This window comes from Typopeltis vanoorti, chromosome 1 (genome assembly GCF_054136105.1).
Source record: "Typopeltis vanoorti isolate ZY-2024b chromosome 1, IOZ_Tvanoo_1.0, whole genome shotgun sequence".
In the NCBI taxonomy this organism is placed as follows: domain Eukaryota; kingdom Metazoa; phylum Arthropoda; class Arachnida; order Uropygi; family Thelyphonidae; genus Typopeltis; species Typopeltis vanoorti.
In genome coordinates this window covers 5,084,176-5,105,418 of record NC_143549.1, presented here as the reverse complement: position 1 = coordinate 5,105,418, position 21,243 = coordinate 5,084,176, and the positions used below count along the sequence as shown (strand labels likewise).

Sequence of the window (21,243 nt, the reverse complement as noted above, 5' to 3'; positions counted from 1 at the left end):
ACAAACACAGGGGATAATGTGCACCCTAGTCGCATACCTGATTTAACATCAAATCATCTTCCTATACTTCCTTCAATACTAACAGCTAACTTAGAGCTCAAACAGAGATGTTATGTATTGTTGATCGAATCTTCCATTTGCACCATATAACTATGGCATTTTGATGAGCTTAAATTTTGGCACCTTGACATATGCCTTTTCCAGATCTATGAAAGTGAAATACAAATCCTTGTTACATCTCAGAGATTTCCCAACTTTTGGTCTTAAAATGACAATCTGATCCGGAAAACTTCTAACTGGCCTGAATCCAGCTTATTATTCACAAAGCTATTATTTACACTTACTTCCACAATTTTTCTTAGCCATTTCTCAAGTAAACGTGAATAAATCTTACCAGGGACACTCAGCTGAGAAATTCCACTGTAATTCTCACAATGTTTTATTTCCTAGTAGAGCTCTCATAGATGAGACTATGAGAGCTCTATTCAAATCATTTGGAATTAATTTGACCGTCTAATCAGGTCTTCTGAATTATGAAGTGCAGCCACTGTAAAACTTTCACACCACCATATTGCAGCATTTCTGATCAAATTTCATATTCTCCAGCTGATATTCCACCATTTCAGGTTTTTAATGTTTTTTTTCTATTTCAAATATGGATATACAGTGGTACTTCAACTTACGAACTTAATTCGTTCCTGATCACGATTTGTATCTCGAAAAGTATGTATCTCAAAACCCAATTTTCCATTATATCTTATGGGAAATCAATTAATTCATTCCCTGATTCAAAAATTAAAAAAAACTATTCTCAACTAAATGAAGAAAATGCAAAGAAATGGAGAAAGAGTGAGGAGGAGCATTTTTACACTATAAATATGCATTTTGTATACCATTACATATTAATTTTTATTTATGAAATCTTTGGTTTTACATGATTAGTATGAAAATCATTTTCTATTAAATTGTAAAAAAAAAAAAAAAATTGTGGCTGGTTTTGTGGTTCAGGAATTTTCGATTTGTTGTCATCGGTTGCTTCTTTTTGTCTCTTAGGTGAGGGAGGTTTAAAAAACCTATCCAAAGTTGATTGAATCTGTCGTTTTCTTAACACTCTTGTAAAATGATTAATGATATTATCATTGAAGATAATATTGGTGGCTCTATAAACAACACCAAGATTTGGGATGCCGCTTGTAAACCAATTCTTGCAATTCGCCCCAGTGGTGCAAGATTTTTTTTACGTCACATTGGAATTGCTCTTTTTTTGTTGCTGTCTTCGTCCTCTGAAGACATTTGCTTTTCTTCTTTATTCCTTTCTTTTTCCTACTCTTTTCTTAACTCCTGTAGCTCTTCAGTGGTCAGCTCAACGTTGTTCTCCTCTACCAGCTCCTCTTTGTCTGCTTCATCAACTTCCAAATGCATGGAGACAACTATATCTATAATGTCAATTTCGCTTTCAGGTCCTTCCAATGCAGTTCCTCGGACACAGTTGGGCCATAACTTTTCCCAGGCTGATTTTAGAGTTCTCACAGAAACATCATTCCATGCCTGACTAATAAGATGCAAACAATGAAGAATATTGAAGTGATTCTTCCAGAATTCACTGAGGGTTAATTCTGTGTCGGTGATAACTTCAAAAGATAATAAATTTAGTTTAATCCTTTATCCAAGTGTGAGCAAACAAAGTTTGCACCTGAAAGTATCTTCAGGACTGGGGTAAGGTGGTACAACACCAGGGCACTCCTTGCAATAGGTGGAGATGACCTGCCAATGCTTCTGCCTGGTATCTCCACTTGGGCCTGGCTCCCACTGAAGAGACCTCAATAAAGGTCGAAACTAGTCTGGGTTGTGGCCCTTCCCTTAATGCATAACATTAGACATATCCGCAAGGAGATGTGTTTTGCATTATGGGAGATACTGAGATAGGAGTGTTGGTAGCTTGCTCCACCTTTGCAATGAGTTTCCCTGGTGTTGTACCACCTTACCCCAGTCCTGAAGATACTTTCAGGCGCAAACTTTGTTTGCTCACACTTGGATAAAGGATTAAACTAAATTTATTATATTCTAACCAAGTGAAAAATAAACTTTCAACTTCAAAAGATATTTGGAAAAGAGCTTTGGTATAAAGCTTTTTGAAGTTGGAAATAACATATTGATCCATTGGTTGTAGGAGTGGTGTGGTATTAGGAGGCAAGAACTTAATTTTGATGAAATTAAACTCTTCATCCAAATCTTCTTCTAACTGTGGTGGATGTGCTGGAGCATTGTCCATTATAAGAAGAACTTTCTCAGGCAGACCCTTTTCTTGTAGATACCATTTCACTGTGGGAGTAAAGATCTCTGTCATCCACTCACAGAAGAATTTCCTGGTTACCAAGGCTCTGATGTTACCTCTCCACATAATGCTGAGTTTGTGCCTGTTAACTTTCTGCTTTTTAAAGACTAGGATTTTCAGAGTGATAAACCAACAGAGGTTTTATCTTCAGGTCATCACTTTTTTTGCCCAAAAAAGCAAAGTTAGTCAGTCCTTCATTAGATTGTGTCCTGGCAATGCCATTTCCTCCTTAGTGATGAACATTCTCTTAAGCATTTTCTTCCAGAAAAGCCCAGTTTCATCGCAGCTGAAAACTTGTTCTGGTCTGTAACCTTCTGACTCCATCAGTTTCCGAAATTCCTTCTCGAACCTTTCAATGACTTCTCTGTCAGCACTAGCACCTTCTCCATGTCTAACAACACTATGGATCCAGTTCTATTCTTGAATTTCTCAAACCATCCTTTGCTAGCTTTAAACTGTTCACCGATGTCTTTTGCTACTGCTAGCCGACGGCAAGTTCTGTGAAAGATCTTTGTAAATAGTTTGAGCTTGTAAACAGATCATGTTTTGAGATACGCTACTTTCAGTTGCATGTCATTAATCCAGACGAGTAGTAAAGTTTCCATTTCTTCCATAACTTTGTTTCTTCGCGATGACATGATATAAACCTCAACAAATTTGGTTGCATGAGACTGCCCCAAATTTGGGAGGCTTACATCAGGAGACCTTCAGCCCAATCGCCAAGAATACCTACATAGCCCGCTAGGGGGGGCACCAATAGGACTTTTAGGAAAACCATAGCTTCCTCACTTCATTTCTCATTTACCGTGTTTAGTGTCTGCATGCACGTGTCTTTATTGCAAGTTCCTTTGAAAAATGGTAACGTGACGTTGCCGAAATATTGGAAATATGTTAAAGTTTAATTTAATGTATATTCTATTGTACATTGTAATGTCCTTAAGTTATTTAGTAAGCATGTACAACCAACGTCTAAGCCTTTCTACGAGAATTACTATCACTGCTATAATGGAGCAGAAACCTGGACAATATCAATATATTGTGAAAATAAACTAAAAGCCTTTGAAACATGGATACTTAGAAGAATCCTTAGAGTCCCATGGACTGGCAAAAAACTAATTGAGAGATATTAGAGATGACTGGAGAAGAAAATATTCTGTTGAAAACCATTAAGAAAAAGAAAACCATCTACTTGTTTACATACTAAGGCATGAATCCCTATAAAAAATACTTTTAGAAGGAATAATACAAGGAAAAACAAGAAGAGGAAAACAAAGAACAGATTGGATGGGAAATATCAAGAACTGGACCTTTTTATCTGATGAAGAATGTAAGAGAGAAGCATTAAACTGTACATGATAGAAGTAGTGAACCTCCTTGAAGGAGATAATACCTGACAAGACAGCAGCATTGGATGTGGGAGATGGATATACCATAGTATATTTAGACTTTGAAAAGACTTTTGAAAGATTATTGCATAATAAGTTGATAGTCAAACTAGAGTGGGTGGGATTGAATATTAGACTAGTGCTTCAGATTGGAGATTGGCTGTCTAATAGAATCAACCAGTTATATATGGGGGAGAAATATCCTAGAAGAGGAAAGTCAATAGTGGTGTACCTCGGGTTCTGTTTTAGGGCCACTGTTGTTTAACCTGTATGTTAATGATATCGGGGAAGATTTGAATGGGGATATCCAGCTGTTTGCAGATAATACAAAGTTGGGATGAACTAAGAAGTAGTTCATCCCAACTCTGTTATAAGGCCACAACAGTGCAGATGTCCTTACAAAGAAGACTTGAATAGAGAGAGTGAATGGGAATAAACATGATGACAGTTCGATGTTGCAAAATGCAAGGTTTTAAAAACTTGGAAAACAAAGACGGGATGTAGAATTTCCAGTTAGTGAAAGAATAATGGTTGCAAGATTTAGTGCCCAACCATTTAATATCATGACCATTCAAATATATGTGCCCACTACAAAGAGCGCAGATGAAAACATTGAGAGATTTTACAGGGATCTACAACTAGAAATTGATGAGGTGCCGAAGCAGGATATACTCATCATTAGAGGAGACAGGAATGCAAAAATTGGTAAAAATAACACAGGATGGGAAAAGGTTATGGGAAAATTGGATATGGAGAAAGAAATGAACGTGGAGAGATGCTTCTGGAATTTGCCACGGATAACAACCTAATGATTTGCAATACCCAATTCCAACAAAAAGATTGTCGTAAATGGACATGGCGCTCCTTCAATGGCAAACACAGGAATATGATAGATTTGATATTAATAGACCAGAAATGGAGAACCTCAGTTCAACAGTATAGATCATTCCAAGGAGCTGATAATGATTCGGACCACAGCTTAGTGATTGAAAATAAGCTAAAACTGAAACAGAAGTACAGAGGAAAGTTCTAAAAAGCTAGAGACATCTCAAAACTAAATGAAGACAGGCTAAGAACAGCATATCAGAACATACTGGAAACTAAGCTTAAGACCCCAAGTGAAAAACAAAATATAAATACAAGAGCAGAACAACTGACTACAGTGCTAAAAAAAGCAGTAGAGGAAGTAATTCCTGAAAGAGAAAAGATCAACAAGAAATGGATAACTCAGGAAACCCTAAAATTGGTACAAGAGAAAAGAGAACTGAAACTTAAGAGAGATAATTCAGAGGCAGCAGATGAGTCATACCATCAAAAATAGCAATGAAGTATGGAAAGCAGCAAGATCTGATAAAGCCAAATGGTTGGAGGACCAGTGCAAAGACATTGAACAGTACTATGGAGAACACAAAACTAGAGAGGTCTACAAACTTATAAGAAATGTCAATAGGAAGTGGCAAACAAGATCAATAGCAGTCAAAGATGAAGATGGTAAAGTATTGCTGGACAAGACCGAAATCATACACAGATGGACAAGATATTGCAGCAAACTATATAAAAATAAACTAAATAATACTGCAACAGAAGTAATCAAAGAACTAAAAGCAACCTCTCCACCTGCAGAGATCTTTGAAAATGACATCTTGGAAGAGGAGGTGAATAAGGCTATAAAGCATCTCAAGAACAACAAGAGTCCTGGAGATGACAACATAATAGGTGAGATGCTAAAATATGGGATAGAATCAGTTGTAAAAGAAATGCATAAGCTATGTAATGATATATGCAGATCAGAGTATGCCCCCGAAGAGTGGAAAAAATCGGTCTTGGTTGTGTTGTCCCTTTTTCATTAATTACTTTGTAAATTATGCTCTATACGTTATGTCCCTATAGTGTCACGTGGTATTATCTAAGTACAAAGGGATTGCCTCGGGGTTGAGCCAAAATCCAAATGCAACAAAGCTTCTGAGGTTCTTCTTCTCTTAAGGTCATAAGAAATTTATTTGTTAATGCTGTGCCACTTAGGATAATTAGTTTAAAAGAGGAAATCTTAAACAAGAAGAGGATACTCAGATATACCTCAGTGACTAACAACTTTGCAATCGTGACCATAAATTCACTACTTAAATCTCCCACCTAGGTTCGTATATTTAACAAGTGGTGCATCGGATAGTGCATACAGACAACTGACTTAGAAGAAACAAAAGGTTTATTCAACATACTAACATTTATACAGTGCATGGAAATTTGCTAAAATTCAATTCAATACTACAAAATATTGTGCAAATATTATCAGCAAATGTGAGCCTTAAATCACATAACTCATATAGGATTGACAATTGTGCTGCTCCAAACTATATCACATATAAATTCTTTAAATTCCGCTCTAATAAAATCTAGTTAACATGCATTAGCTCCTTATAGACACACATCCTTAGTTTAACACTCTTAAATTTACACTCATTTCCTTTCACAGTTTATAATATGCTACAGTCCTATTCTATCTCTGTTTAAGTCCTCAGATCTTGAATTACATATCATTCATTCACATTAACTAACAAGAAAATTTCACGATACCATTTTACAGTGGGTTCCTGCGCTTGTTCCTTTCTTTACTCGTCCCTGGATCCTCGAAATGATTTCTTCTTGCTGGGGAAAGTATCTGGGATTTCTCGATCATGTATAGGTCTACTCGTTTCCAGTAGGTCATGCCCTTATTTCAGGGAGATACTTAGGGTAAAGTAACTCCTTCGACGTGAAGCATTCTACATAGACTCTGAGCTTTTCCGCAGACTACCTTGTCTTTTCCGGAATAATGTTATTCTCCTCGAGTTTGCGATTCATGACCTTTCCTATAGATACGTGCCGCTTTACATTCTCTTCTGCCAGGAGTCGGGGCAGAGATTCCCCTCCCGTTCTGGAACCATACTTCCACTCGCCAAGTCCACACACCGAAGAAAAGAACTAAAAGGCCTCGTGTGTGTGTGTGGGGGTCCTAACCCTTTTATCACCTCACCCTATCGACACCTTCCATAACCTTCTTCCTCCCCCTGACACATAGACAGCGCTCAACGTGGTGTCTTTTGGTGGCGATTTTCTTCCTTTTTTGCTTATTCATCATGTGCCGTGTGCACACGATATGCTTGCGGCAAATTCTTTTAATCCTGTGCTTTGGCCTTGCATCAAGCCCTAATTCTCGTTAACAAAATGAGTCATTTAGCCATACTTTGTCTATCTAAATTTTAGGAATATTATACTATTTCAATTATAGATTAACGTTCTTTTCCTAGAAATTTCACAGCCAATTCAACTAGCTCAAGTATCCTTATATAATGGGATAACAATCTTTTCTTATACATCTTCACAATTATTTTCTCTTTGCTTAAAATATCCTAATTTCGTTCACATATAATTTACATGCTTTGATGCAAGCAATTTTCTTTTATAGGGTCATTGCTTGTTAAATCATGAAGGAATGAATTCTCTTTAGAACTTTATTAATCACAATTTAACAGTTGTTCTTCATAAGAAAGGCAGTGCTTTAGAATGCATCAATTACAGAACTATTGCACTAATGAGCCATCTTGGCAAAATGCTAATGAAAATACTTTCAGAACGCCTGAAGGATCATATGGAGGCACATCTGATGAGCAAACTAGATTTTGAAAAGATCGAAGTACAGTGCAACAAATACTCACACTAAGACTAATAGCAGAGAAAGCTTGAAGAAAGAGCAAAAAGATGTACTGCTGTTTCGTGGACTTCAAAAGGTATTTTTTAATATTGACCAAAATATAGTATGGGCTGTCTAGGAATCCTATAGTATGGACAATAAATTGATCCGCCTGCTGAAAGATATAAACAGCCAAGCACAAGCAAAAATCAGGATAGCAGGTACGACTGGAGATTGGTTTGCCACTAGTCAAGGCACAAGACAAAGGGACCCAATATCAGCAATCTTCATCACACATTTTAGGAAGAACACTAGATAAGATTAAAGAAGAAGGTGGAGGGATTTCAATAAATGGCATGAGAATAAACTACCTCTGCTTTGCATATGACATTGTCCTGATTGAAGAAGATGCAGCAAGGCTGGAACAGACATTGCAAATACGATACACAGAAGGAAAAAGATATGGACTAAATGTCAACTTTGAAAAAACTAAAACAATGATATTTGGAAAACAGGAGTTACTGAAAAAAGTTACCATAGACAGATTTCAACTGGAAAATGTGAAACACTTCACATATCTTGGATGCCACATGATGCACGACTTGGACTCCAAAAAAGAGATAAAAATTAAAATAGCCAGAACAACAACTATTTTAAAAGCAATAGACAAAATATGGAAGAGCCAAGCTATAAAGATGCAAACTAAACTGCACATTGTAGAAACCTGTATCTTCAACAGCATGCTCTATGGATGTGAGGCCTGGATACTCCTGAGAGAATCTGAAAGGAGGATATTAGCATTTCAGAGGAAGTGCTATAGAAAGATCTTGAGAATAAGCTGGATCCAGAAAGTGAACAATGAGGAAATCTACAGACGAATACGACCAAAAGAAAATCTGATCCAGAAAATAATCAAAAGGAAACTACATCTCTTTGGCTATATATGTAGAATGAAAGATGAGAGGAAAATAAAAATGCTGCTGTTTGGGATGATTGAAGGAAAGAACAAAAAAGGAAGACCAAACAAGAATGGGGTGATGACATTGTCAAATGGTGCGGAAACTCTATACACAAACTGAGTCATCTTGCACAGAATAGAATGCAATGGAAGAATCATATCAAGATGGCATCAGACACCTACAGGCACTAGACCCATGATTGTTGATGATGATGAGGGATATATTGTTGGAGGTGGAGGAAATAGATCTTTGGGTGATGGTGGGTAAGGATCTAAAATTTACAGAGTATATCCAAAATTGTGAGGGCAACACAACGAATTGTAGCATTAATGCGGAGTTGACTGATTTGTAGAAGCAAGAAAAAATCTGGTACTATTGTATAAGGCTCTGATTAGGCAACACATGGACTACTGTGCACAGATTTGGTCACCTGGTTTTCAAATGAATAAGGAAATGTTATTCATTTGATGTGATTGACCAAAATTTCTGATCTCTGGAACAATGAATATGAAAAAATAGATGTTGCAGAGGCAACCGATCAAAATAGTTTCTGATCTCTGGAATGATGAATATGAAGAAATGCAATTTGCATAGTGTAGTGGATAGAAGTGGACTTGAAGTGGACTGGAATGAAGTGGACTTGTATGTCACTATCAAGGGGTAAACTCCTTGATAGTGACATACAAGTTAGTAAGGGATTCTTATAGGATTAATGCTGAAGCAGTTTTTCATAAAATGGCAGAAACTGTGGAGAACGATAGGTCATCTCTGGAAGCTATATAAGGGGGGTATGAGCAAGGGAGGGAGAAGCTGGTTTTTGTATGGAGAATTGTGAACAATTGGAATGCATTGTCAAAGAGCATGGTGCATGCAGAGAATTTGAATGTGTTTAAGATGTGATATATGAGCTGTGTGTATGATAAAAGGGACCTCCTAGATGAGTATGTGATTCTATGGAGTGTTAGGATGATGATAATAATAATATCACCTTTATCATCTTTGATTGCTTTTACAGTACTCTTTCCTCCATTTCTAAGTTTTTTCAATAGCCTCCAGAACATTTTGCTGCTTTCCTGATATTTATTTTCTATGTTCTTAGAAAAGTCTTCTGATAACTTTTGTTTAGCTGGTTTTACACAAAGCTTTGCTTTTTTACATTTTTGTCTAATAGCAGAAGCACTTCTCTGGTTGAATATTTGAGTCTACAGTTCACCTCTGAAAGCTGCCCAGTGTTGATTCATTTTCAAACTTTCTTATACACTCTTCTTTTCAATATGAAATTCAATTTTATTCTATTCAAAACTAAACAGTGATTACTCTCAATTTCAACTTCTCCGTATACTCGTGTTCTCAGCTCATGAGAAAACGTCACTATCAACTATAATGTATCCAAAGAGAATTTGTGCACATTTTTATGCTGGAACATGGCGTCAGCAATAACTAGTCCATGTCCTGAACAGAAATCCAGCAAGTATTTATGTTATTAATAGCTTTGCTCTTTTCTCCAAATTTTCCCAAAACATTTTGTGTGTCTGACAATGATTTCCCACTCTGCAGATTTTTGCATGGGGAGTTGCTATTTAGATCCCCAACAAGGAAACTTTTCCTTTTCATTGTGTCAGTTGCTTTCTCTAAAACCTCAAAAAATTCCTCCACTTCTACCTTCTGTGGGACCATAGGCACATTGCCCAGGGTGCCTATGGTCCTTTGCATAAGGCCTTTAGAGTGGGACCATAGGCACATGCTTCTCTGGTTGAATATTTGAGTCTACAGAACTCCTCATCATATCTGATCTGTCAATGACTTGTCTTATTAGTTGATTGGTCCAAAAGTCCATCTTTTATGATGATTACCTCCAATTTCATGACTTGTAGTCAGCATAAACACTTACCATTATTTTTTGTTATCTTTGGGAAGCCAAAGACCATACACAGCATATCGTCAAAGGAATTTATTTTGCTGGTATGCAAAAATACAAACATTTTCCTCTAGACAGCAATGAAAACAGAGAAGAGCTTCAGTTTATCTAACTTACATTCATAACAGATGTCTCCACATGCCCGTGAAATTCAATTTAGTAGAGATTTTTAGATTTTTTGAATTCAAGAGTGCACGTGCATAAATACTTCAGCTATGCAGCCAATTTTAATCTGCTCAAGATAACCTGAGCATAGCAGTGAAAAAGTTAATAATTTGTTGGTGTTATTCAAGGTAGAGATTTCCATAGATATTCACTATGTGGAGTTTTAACAGAACACATTGAATAGACATGTTTCTAATTTGTTTCATAATGATCAGGGTGGAATCATGAGGAACTTAAGTGTTAAAGACATAGGAGAGGATGGCTTAATTGTGAGGAGATATTTCAGGAAATAAATAACCTTGCTGTCAATAAGGTGATAGGATTTGATGACATATTACCATGCATCTTAAGGGCATGTCTATTTAATAATAGTCTTACAACAGCACAAGTTCCAAGGGAGGGGAAAGAAGGTAACATTTGTTTCACTGCATAAAGGTTGTGATAAGGCTGTGGGTACAAATTATAGGCCAATCTGCATATCTGGAGTTGTGGTGAAGGTACTGGAAGGATTGGTGAGAAGTAGGATACAGAAATGGGTTGATAACAGCAGTATTCTCTGTTATCAGCATAGGTTTGATAAAGGGATATCACGTTTACTAACTAATGTACTATAACAAGGCGACAAATACTTGGACAGGGGAGATGGATTTTGCAAAAATACAAACTGATAGACTGCCACACGACAAACTGTTAAATAAACTGAAACAGATGAGACTGGATAACAGGCTTCTAAGTTGGATCAGTGACTGGCTGTAGATAGGCATCAGAAAGTTGCATACAGGGATGCAGTATCCCGAAAGAGGAAGGTCACTAGTGGTGTATCACAGGGATCAGTTTTAGGACCATTATTGTTCAATTTGTATATTAATAATATTTGGATGGGTTTAACTAGTAATATGCAGCTGTTTGCAGATGATGATGATGCAAAATCGGCAGATGTTATGCCCTTACAGGAGGACTTAAATAGATTGCATGAGTGGGCAGGTAAGTGGAACTATCAGTTCAATGTTGTAAAGTGTAAGGTTTTGAGATTTGGTGACCTTGCTCTTCGCAACATTGAAAAGTGTAAGGTTTTGAGATTTGGCAACCTTCTGTTATAATGCTCTTACTCTCTTACAATTTTACTTTATTTATTTTATACTGTTAACTTACTTTCCTTATGTGTTCTGTGAGCCATTTACTCTTTACAAAATTCTTTCCCCTTTATTAGTGAGCAGTCCTATTGGCCTCCCTATAGTTTAACCACACAACATTCTGAAAGAGTTCACCCGATAAGCATTAACAAAATTTATATTATAACTGCGCCAGCTAATACCTAGGATAGATGGGACTCTTACCCAGGATGGCTCTCTCAGAATGATACATGATGATTAGACTAAAATAAACTTTGTATCTCCGTTCACTAATCTCTTTCATACAGTCGTGGCTCGCTTTATTTATTCATACAAGTGGGTTCATCCCGCTAAGTTCGTCAATATTTTATGAGCAGCTGTTTGAATTCATAAGATAAAAACAGGTCAGGCAGGTACTTAAAAGAAACAGTTTAATAAACTTGAGAAATTATACACGTAAGCATTACTAACATATTATCTGAAATATTCTCAAGTAAAGTCCTAGGTTCAATACTAATTTTACTAAACACACAAATAAACTTGCTTAGACCACTACTATAAGCAATTTAACATTATTTCTTAGGCAACTGTCATTCCTTCTACACACACGTGGTCATTAGTTATATTACTTTACACATTACTATTAGCTCATACAGAGATAAACCTGGCCTTGTTGGGCAGACAATTCTTAAATACATGGGCCTGAGCCAAATCTTAGATAGTTCTTAAGGTTCCATAATATTAGCCCAGTTTACAAATTCTCTTAGGGGATCACATTCATTTATAACTGGAATTCACAATACAAAAGTCTACTTTACCATCCCTGATTGGATGCTATGTCTTTCTTCTAGCCTTGTCTGGTCATCAAGGCTTCCTCGCTCTGCTTTCCATCTGATTACCTTCGATCAGCTATACAGATAGAATCTCGACAGAAAAGAAAGGATATGGCATGGGAATATCGCCTGAAATGGACGGCGTCTGCTTGGTTCCTCCGTCGTATGACAACGTACAGCTATCCTAGTCCAAGGAAATAGCTTGGCCCATTCCAAACGCTGCAACAGATGAACCAATGCCTTCCACGGCCAGCCAGGAACTTCTCCGACAGAGCGGACTGGACCTATGTCCAAGAGAGGTCAGGAACCAGGAACCCAAAAAAAGCCTTGAATGGGGTTTTCATGGGCTTTTTGTTTTCTTTCTCTTCTCGGTCATCGCGGTCCCATGTTGTGCGGGCATCGCGATGTGGATTTACGTCATTGTATTCAGCTCCCTCTATTACATCGCACGTGCACTTGTTTTGCTCTTCTTGGAAAGCGCCTTAGTTTCTCTTTCCAGTAACTACCTTCCCCCCTTTTTGTATGCGTAACACAGGACGGTTAAAGATGACCCTTGAACTCTGGCTCACAGGCTTTGCTACTTTAGTACATGAAATGGGGTTCTTAAGTAGATTTAACAGCTTACATTTATTTCTATATCTGGCCCACATGCATTACAGATTATATCTTACAAACATTTTTATACAATTTTGTACAATTTCTTGTTCTTAAATTTGATTTATACTCATAAAGTTATCTTTCTAATCTATTGCCAACATTCCACATTCTGTGCCTAAGTTAAATTAAAGTTGTGTCCTGAATAATACGTGTTAAGGCATTTCTTAGTTTATTCAAGACACAACATAGGTTCCCCCCTTTCTTAGAAAATTTTTACACCTAAAAATTTCTTTTATACTTTCCTACTCCCTGTTTTCTAATATCTTTCCCCTGATGACGTGGTTTTTTTTTTTTTTGTATAATCATGAGGTTTTTTTGCTCCCTTTTCTTTCTTTCATGTCTGGTACTCCGTTTTCGTTTGAGGTAGTTTGATGAAGTGCATTCCTCATCCTTACTGTTTTCTACCCTGGACTTCATTCTTCTCTCCCTTTTACACTCAGAGGTGACCTCTCGGTCAGTGAGTACTATTTTGTCCACTTGATTAGAATATTCCAGCCTTCCAAAATATTGCCTTGTGAACTGGAGGCATCAGATCCTGTCAAGTTTTTTGTCATGAAAGTGGCTAAGTTCACTTGGTATCCCCCTTTTTTCCCTCTTCCTTTTACTTAGACTAAATTCCGAGATTTTAAGTCGTATCTTATCCATTTCTAGTATCCCTGAGTCGATAGAGATATCCTGGGATTTCCTTTTTTCAGAGAAGATTTGATTTACTTGAGGACTTTCCTCTGCAGACATTGCGTGCTCCTTTTGACATGTGCATATTATCTCACCAGAAGGTTTGCCCCAATTGATGGGCCTTGGTCTTAGATTATATCTGGATTGTGTGGAATCATCTGATCCATTTTCACTGCTGTGTGCTTCTCTCCTTAATATTGGTGATGTTTGGGTGTTCAGGCCAGCCTTCCTTTCGTTTTTTCCGTGGTGATTATATCTATCTGACCAGATAGTAGGAGTGTGATCCTCTTCTTACTTGGGATGAACATCAATAATGTTCCTTCCCTTGATGGGCTTTGTGTTATTCCTCTCCTTTTTTTTGATGAATATTTCCACTTCCCTTTCCGTAGACACACCTTGACACACCAGTCTATCAGGTCTGGTCCTATAAAGTTTTAATCGGTTTGAGTGGACTATTAAGGTTCTCGCTCTTTTGGATCTTTCTATGATCTTCACGTGAGGTCACAGTGGATAATTTTTCTAGGATCTCATAAGGGCCTGCAGCACTTCTCCCAAACTTGCCTCCTTTTTTGTTTATGGATCCTTGTTCTAGTAGGACAAGATTTCCTGGATTCAAGTCTTTGAACCTTCTTAACTTGTTCGCATAGTTTCTAGCCCGTTGGGAACAGTCCTCACTAGAGCTGACCGCCATCTTATTCTCACCAATTAAGTTGTTCAAATAATCGTTGATATCCGGGAAACTGGAATCCATTCGGGAATCTCTGAAATCACTCAGGAAACTGGGCTCAAAACCATAAAGGACTACAGCACGGGCCTCCTTAATTGCTGTATGCAAGGCTGTCCTGCATGCAAACAAAGTGTGTGCCAGATAGGTATCCCAATTCGAGATGCAATCATTTGCTAGCTTCGAGAGGACGAGCTTCAATGTTCTGTTCATTCGTTCACACATCCCATTACCTTGGGGATGATAAGGAGTGGTGAACAGCTTCTTTATTTTCAGCAGCTTGCATAGCTGAAGCATGACCTCAGCAGTAAAGTTGGAACCTCGATTGGAGAGGAGAGTTTCAGGTGTCCCATATCTAGAAATGATGATTTTAAAGAATTTTTCTGCCACAGTCTGAGCAGATTGATCTTTGATGGCCGCAGCCTCTGGATATCGTGAGAACATATCTATAATTACTAGTATATACCTATTTCCCTTCCTGGTGACAGGAAGAGGACCCACGATGTCCATAGCTATGGCCTGAAAGGGGCGCCTGGGGACTGGGATCGACTGCAAGCGGGCCTTGCCCAACACACTGGACTTTTTCTGGCATAAATGACAAGAGGCCACGTATGTCTCAACATCCCTCCTCATTCCTTTCCAAAGATATCTGTCATGAATTCTGTTCCATGTTCTAAACACCCCTTGATGACCTGCCAGATCAGCATCATGAAAAGTGTGGAGCACCCAGGGGATCATGGCAGCTGGAACAACAATTCTATCTTTCCATTTTCCTGTAACATTGTGTTTGGAAAGCAGGAAACCATCCTGGTCAATGTGCAGGGTGTGATCGAATGAGTCTGTCTGTGTCAAGGGATTTCTCTCTCTTTAAAATTCTCTCATACACCCTTCCCCATATTGGATCCTTCTTCTGTTCTCTTACTATGTGGTGATTCTCCCATATCTGATGCTCAAGGGGGTTGACTTTGTTCTTGTCTAATATATTTACTCTTAACATGGAGGAAAAGGCATTATTCCCTGAACCCTCATTATCTTTAAGGTCCGAGCCCAATGATCTAGAGAGATAATCCGCAACCACGTTTGTTGATCCAAGAATATATTCCACCTTTAAGTTAAATTCCTGCATCTCCAATGCCCACCGGATGATCCTCTGTTGTTCATTTCTTCAATGAAAGACAAGTATCGCAGGTTGTGATCGGATCGCAGGATACATTTTTGGCCTAGGAGCATGTACTTGAACTTCCACAAGACGTAAACTATTGCTAACGCCTCCTTTTCTATTACTGAGTAGTCCAACTCAGAAAGGGAGAGCTTTCTGCTGATGAAAGTGATGGGCTTGAATCCTTCCCCCTCCTCTTGTTCTACAACAGAGGCTATCATATCAAAGGAGGTGTCTGCCGAAAGATAGAACATCTGCCTCAGTTTTGGATAGGTCAGCACCAGAGAGTGTGTTAAAGCAAGGTTTAGAAGACGATGCGCTTGCTGTTGCTCCCTTCCCCATTCAAATTTCTTACCCTTTTTTGTCAGCAGAACTATGGGCTCCATTAATTTCGAACATTCTGGGATGAACCTTCGGTAAAAATTAACCATGCCAAGATATCTTCTGACCTGTCTTATGGTGGTGGGAATTCTGGCCTTTAAGATGGCAGACACATTATTGTCAGTGGGTTTTATCCCATTCTTACTTACCATATGGCCAAGATACTTCACTTCCCTGAGGAAGAACATGCATTTCGAATACTTCAAAGAAAGCTGAGCTTCGTTCAATCTACTCATAACTTCAGTCAACAATCTACAGTGCTCTTCAATACTGGATGAATAGACCAGGAGATCATCCTGGAAGCATATCACTCCCTCTCCTAACATATCCGACAGAACAGAGTTCATCAAAGATTGGAAGCTCATGGCTGAGTTCCTTGCACCCTGAGGAAGGCGGCACATTTGGTACTTTTGCCATCTAGTGGTGAAGGCAGAGTATTTCCTGTCTTCCTCCCTCAGAGGGATTTGGAAATAGCCTGAGTTTAGATCCAACTTTGAGAAATATTCAGCTCCCTCCAATCCAATTAACAAATCCTCAATTCTGCATACAGGGAAGTCAATGGGTTTTGTTACCTTGTTCACCTCCCTCAAATCTAGGACAAATCTCAGTCCTCTATTAGGTTTTTCTACTAATATGAAAGGACTGTTCCATCGGGAACTTGACCTCTCTATAATTCCAGCCCTTTCATATTCTAGCAATAATTTCTTGAGATTGTCCATGTGCTTGAGGGGTGTCTGGTACTGCCTTACGTATACAGGTGCATCCGAAGTGACCTGGACAGCATGTTGGATTTTTTTGTGCAAGACAGAGAGCTGACCTCCTCTGTAAATACCTTTGGATATCCAGGAAGACTGACTCAAAAAATTTCTCTATGAGAACCTTGTCCTGCTCTGAGCTTCAATGTTTACAAGCATCTGAGGTTAGCTTTCTTCTCCACATATCGGTATTCTCACGATCATCGTTAGCTTCAATTTCCATGGTCATTCCCCTCTCACTAATGGGCCTTGTTAGGCACTCAGGCCTGTACATCTTCCCACACAAGGATAGTGCCCTACTAGAGAAGTCACACATGAACTGATTCTCCTCCAGAAAGTCGAGACCCAGTATTACTTGACTCTTAGTGTCTGCCACCTCAGAAAGTACAACCAATTCATGTGTGGATTCAAAAGGGAAGCAAGGTATAGAGATTTTAGTACTGACCTTTAATGTTGAGCAGAGCTCAACTTTTGCAATACCAATGACCTTAATAGGTTCGGACATCTCAGTAAGGTTATCATTGCTATCGGTTTGGAATTCCTTGACTAATTGTGTTGGAATTACTGATATATTTGCTCCAGTGTCGAGGAGAAATTTACAAGGGATTCCTCCAACTGAACCCTCTACCAGGAACAGAGGTCTTTCCTTTCCCACCTTCGCTATTGAGACTGATTGCAATTTTTGTTCTCCCCTTGTCTTAATTTTATTCCTCACTGTTACCTTACTTTCAATTTTCTCTAGGCTCGTTTCACACACACTGGAAACCATTAAACCAGAATTCTCTTCTGGGATAAATTTTTTTTTTTTTTCTGGGCCTATTAACGATTTTTCATTAATTTGCATCCTCAGGAGTGAGGCCTGAGTCATTTCCTCCACGATCTTCTCTCATTTTTGTGCTAGAGTCAAACATCGCTCCAATTCCTGGGCCCCCCTTTTTAAAAATCACCTCCCTTAAATCGTCATTTAAACCGACTCTAAACTGTCAGAAGGCCACCCATCTCAGATGGGATTCCTCTTCTGGGGAGGATATTCTCATTGTTTTAGTAATGGGTAATAATATTCTGTCTAGAAACTTCATTACTCCTTCACCATTCTCTTGTATGCAGTCGTATAATTTCTTTAAAACTTCGGAACCTTCTTTCTTTCTAGAGTACTTAGATATTAGCAGTTGCTTGAGTTCTAGGTATTCTGTAGTTTTTTTTCTCACGGGGAAGGAGGATATGTAGGCTTCAGCCTTGCCTACCAACTTGCTACAAAGCAATATGAGTAGTTGGAAATCACTCCAGCGGGTAATCTTTCTTAGTTCTTCAATATTTTCGAAGAAGGTAACCTCATCATCGTTGTTTCCCCCAGAAAATTGTGGGAATACTTGCTGTAGATTTTTGGATCTAAAAAATTATTTGTTGTCCATGTTGGAACTTGTAGGCAGAGACATGTTGGTATTTTGGCTCACAATAAGATGTTATTGAAATATTCTAATACACTAATTTTCTCACTAGTCTTATGCCTGCCTGATATGAATTCAAAGACCAACTCACTGTGATTGATCTATTTACTAGTTTTTGTTTTCGGGATCGAATCACATCCTGTCGACTAACTGCGCCATTGTTATATTCTCTTACTCCCTCTTACAATTTACTTTATTTTTTTTATACTGTTAACTTACTTTCCTTATCTGTTCTGTGAGCCATTTACTCTTTACAAAATTCTTTCCCCTTTATTAGTGAGCAGTCCTATTGGCCTCCCTATAGTTTAACACACAACATTCTGAAAGAGTTCACCTGATAAGCATTAACAAAATTTATATTATAACTGCGCCAGCTAATACCTAGGATAGATGGGACTCTTACCCAGGATGGCTCTCTCAGAATGATACATGATGATTAGACTAAAATAAACTTTGTATCTCCGTTCACTAATCTCTTTCATACAGTTGTGGCTCGCTTTATTTATTCATACACGTGGGTTCATCCCGCTAAGTTCGTCAATATTTTATGAGCGGCTGTTTGAATTCGTAAGATAAAAACAGGTCAGGCAGATACTTAAAAGAAACAGTTTAAATAAACTGGAGAAATTATACAAGTAAGCATTACTAACATATTATCTGAAATATTCTCAAGTAAAGTCCTAGGTTCAATACTAATTTTACTAAACACACAAATAAATTACTCTGGATTTAGAGAAAGATGTTGAAAGTTTATTTATTTATTTTTTTTTTCCACTTGGTTAGAATATAATAAATTTAGTCCTTCACACTTGGATAAAGGATTAAACTAAATTTATTACACAAATAAACTTGCTTAGACCACTACTATAAGCAATTTAACATTATTTCTTAGGCAACTGTCATTCCTTCTACACACACGTGGTCATTAGTTATATTACTTTACACATTACTATTAGCTCATACAGAGATAAACCTGGCCTTGTTGGGCAGACAATTCTTAAATACATGGGCCTGAGCCAAATCTTAGATAGTTCTTAAGGTTCCATAATATTAGTCCAGTTTACAAATTCTCTTAGGGGATCACATTCATTTATAACTGGAATTCACAATACAAAAGTCTACTTTACCATCCCTGATTGGATGCTATGTCTTTCTTCTAGCCTTGTCTGGTCATCAAGGCTTCCTCGCTCTGCTTTCCATCTGATTACCTTCGATCAGCTATACAGATAGAATCTCGACAGGAAAGAAAGGATATGGCATGGGAATATCGCCTGAAACGGACGGTCTGCTTGGTTCCTCCGTCGTATGACAACGCACAGCTATCCTAGTCCAAGGAAATAGCTTGGCCCATTCTAAACGCTGCAACAGATGAACCAATGCCTTCCACGGCCAGCCAGGAACTTCTCCGACAGAGCGGACTGGACCTATGTCCAAGAGAGGTCAGGAATCAGGAACCCAAAAAAAGACTTGAATGGGGTTTTCATGGGCTTTTTGTTTTCTTGCTCTTCTCGGTATTTCTCGGCCATCACGATGCCTGCCAACGCGGTCACATGGATTTACGTCGTTGTATTCAGCTCTCTCTATTACATCGCACGTGCACTTGTTTTACTCTTCTTGAAAAGCGCCTTAGTTTCTCTTTCCAGTAACTACCTCCCCCCCTTTTTGTATGCGTAACACAGGACGGTTAAAGGTGACCCTTGAACTCTGGCTCACAGGCTTTGCTACTTTAGTACATGAAATGGGGTTCTTAAGTAGATTTAACAGCTTACATTTATTTCTATATCTGGCCCACATGCATTACAGATTATATGATACAAACATTTTTATACAATTTCGTACAATTTCTTGTTCTTAAATTTGATTTATACTCAAAGTTATCTTTCTAATATTTTGCCAACATTCCACATTCTCTGCCTAAGTCAAATTAAAGTTGTGTACTGAATAATACGTGTTAAGGCATTTCTTAGTTTATTCAAGACACAACACTTTATCATCTTTAGATGGAATGCAAAGTATACACTTGATGGGGAAACTTTAAAGGAAGTAGAGGAGATGAGAGATCTATGAGTGATGGTGGACAAAGACCTGAAATTCAGGGCTCCACATTGCACAAGTTGTGAAGATGTAACATTGGATAATGGCAATGATGCAGAGGACCCTGACATGCAGAAATAGAGAGGTTATGATGCTACTGCATAAGGCTTAATCAGTCCTCATATGGACTATTGTGCACAGATTTTGTTGCCAGGTGTTTGTGGTGACAAGGATATGTTGGGGTGCTTAAGGGTCAAAGCTGTATAACTGAGAGGAGACCTCCACATAGCCTTTAAAGGAATGCGGAGAACCGACCAGGGCTTCTGACCTAATGTCCAATCCTCACCTTCTTGTGGTGCACCCTGTTGGGTATCTACTTTGATACTGACGAACGAGGATGGGCTGGCAATTTGGGATTTAGCCGACCAAATTGTATTCTTATTGGTTAAACCAAAATAAAAAATGATGCTACAACATGACAAAATTTCATGCCGGCTGGGGCGTCGCCCGGTTAAACAAGGCCCCCGTTGTTTTCACCAGGGAACCAGGGCGAACAGCGAAAAGTCAGCTACTGGAACAAATCTGAAAACAAACCCCAACTCAACATCACCAGAATTAAAGATCGGTACTATCAACGTAAGAAGCCTGAATGGCAAAGAAATGGAGCTAGCTGAGGAATTACATAAGTACCAGATCGACATAATAGGGGTGACTGAAACAAAAAAGGCCAAAACTGGTGAGATCTTTCAGAGCAATAAATACAAAATGTTATATTCAGGCAATGACAATCAAGGAAAAGAAGGAGTACCCATAGTATTCAACGCAAAATACGAGGCTAATCTTCTTGAATGGCATTCAGTGTCAAGTAGAGTAATGTGGGCAAATATGAGAATGGGGAACTGGACAATGAGACTTATTTGTGCCTATGGTCCCACAGAAGGTTCTACTAAGGTAGAAGTGGAGGAATTTTTTGAGGCTTTAGAAAAAGCAACTGACACAATGAAAAAGGAAAAGTTGGTCCTTGTTGGGGATC

The 21,243-nt window shown here is 38.3% G+C and overlaps 1 protein-coding gene across 3 annotated transcripts in view; it reads right to left on the bottom strand.

Moving 5' to 3' along the window:
- Positions 1-21,243, bottom strand: part of Eogt (EGF-domain O-GlcNAc transferase) — a 402,968-nt gene that overhangs the window by 246,923 nt on the left and 134,802 nt on the right. The gene's annotated exons all lie outside the window — the stretch shown is intronic.